Raw genomic sequence first — 1,812 nt, forward strand, 5'->3', positions numbered from 1 at the left:
TCTTTGCGTGGGCTTTTGCTTGCAGTTGGCGGAAACCTAGTGTTCTTCCCCAGCCCACGTCCCACTCGTCCTATTACGGGTGGGTTTGTTGTGAGGAGTGCCCTTGTGGCTCTTAAATGCTCCTCCTGTGCTCTCAGGGAGAGGCGATTGGTGGAGAGAGAGAGAGAGCAAGGCTTCTGCTTACTAAAGAGAGTGTGGTCACAAGAGAGGGTGACCTTGGAAAAATATCCCTTTTTCCCTGAAATACACCACACCCTACGACCTTAGCAACAAGCTCTCGGGGTTATCGGCCCTTACCTGGGCTGTTGCATGCATTCCACCCTCGTTGGCGTGTTGGCCACAACAACAGTGGTAGCCTCTGGGTCCCTGTTCCTGGGCACCACATGTGGTGGACTCCGGCCAGCAGAGTCCGCCTGTTGTGGCTGAAAGAGAAAATAAATGCATGGATGACAGCAGTCCTGTGAAGGAAAAGGGGACGGCACGGCAAGTCTCTCAAGGGGTGAGGGTCTATGAGTGCCTGGGCCATTCCTTCGATTGGAGAGCACCCCGACCCTTGCCTAGACAACCTTTTATTGTTTTCTCGGGGCTTACATCAGAGAGAGATTTATCATCTATTAATTACACAGAATATTCTTGTCTACATTTTAGGTACAATCAAGGAAATGAAAATGACATGCAGAGGGGAATGGCATCAAGCTGATTAGGTCTGTCCTTGGGAGAAATCACACAGGCTTTGGAAACTACCTGGAAGATGGATGATTCACATTTGTTGTTTCAGACCAGGGTGACAGAGTTTTAGCAAGAACATGCCATAACAGTCAGTATGCATTTTCTAGGCCTGATTCCCACGGGAAAAGTCGGTTTCAAGGTCTGGCTCCTGCCCACCACTTCGCTTCTGTAGGTTTCCCTACAGAGCTGAGCCACATCTTCCAGACTGAAACAAACTGGTCCCCTACAGTACCGGTCTCACCACCTGCCACCTGGGATGATGGTAAATTTTAGGAGATTTTCCACATGAATGTCACCATCCTTGATAACCTATGGAGGCTCAGGCCCACCTGTCTCTTGTCCCTCACAATTACTATAGAGAGACCTGGTTTGTAGTGTGACCTGAGACTGTACAGGAAACACAGCATTGGCAGACTGACACTTGCTCAGGGAAAGCAGATGAGCTCCAGAAAGTTTATTCCTGTGTGGAGATAGCCCCACCTTCATTCCCTCCTTACCCCACCTGAAGGTTCTTCCAGAGTTTCCCCCTCCCAGTTTGCATACAGAGGAGTAGGTATGCTTTGTGCTCTAAGGGACTTTATCATGACGCACAGGTGGGATGAACCATTTAATTACTCTGAAGACACCCAAGTTGCAGCCCCTGCTGAACTCTGCAGGAACCTGGAGCCTTATATAAGGGAAAGGCTCTGCTTCCCCTCCAGTCAGCTGCTCAGCATCCCAGCCGCCAGCATGAGGCTCCACCACCTTCTGCTTGCATTCTTCTCCGTGCTCCTGCTGTCTGTGCCAGGTGAGTGGGGCAGACCCAGAGGGCCACACAGGTGGCGAGGGAAGGGCAGTCCCTCTCTGTGCCCTGATCTCTCTCCCTCACCTTCTCTCTCTCCCCTGTCTTCTTCTGTCTCCCCACTCCCATCCCTCCCTTCTCTGTCTTTTCTCTTCTACACACACTCTTAGACCAAAGAGAGTGTCTCACTTGTTCATGAGATCCGAGTGCCCTGCCCATCGCCTCCAGGTAAGCAGGTGCAGAACCTTCCCTGAGCCTCCCCGAGGCCCCGGCCAGCTTGTAAACATCATCTACTCACCAAG

Source organism: Phyllostomus discolor, chromosome 11 (assembly GCF_004126475.2).
Source record: "Phyllostomus discolor isolate MPI-MPIP mPhyDis1 chromosome 11, mPhyDis1.pri.v3, whole genome shotgun sequence".
In the NCBI taxonomy this organism is placed as follows: Eukaryota; Metazoa; Chordata; class Mammalia; order Chiroptera; family Phyllostomidae; genus Phyllostomus; species Phyllostomus discolor.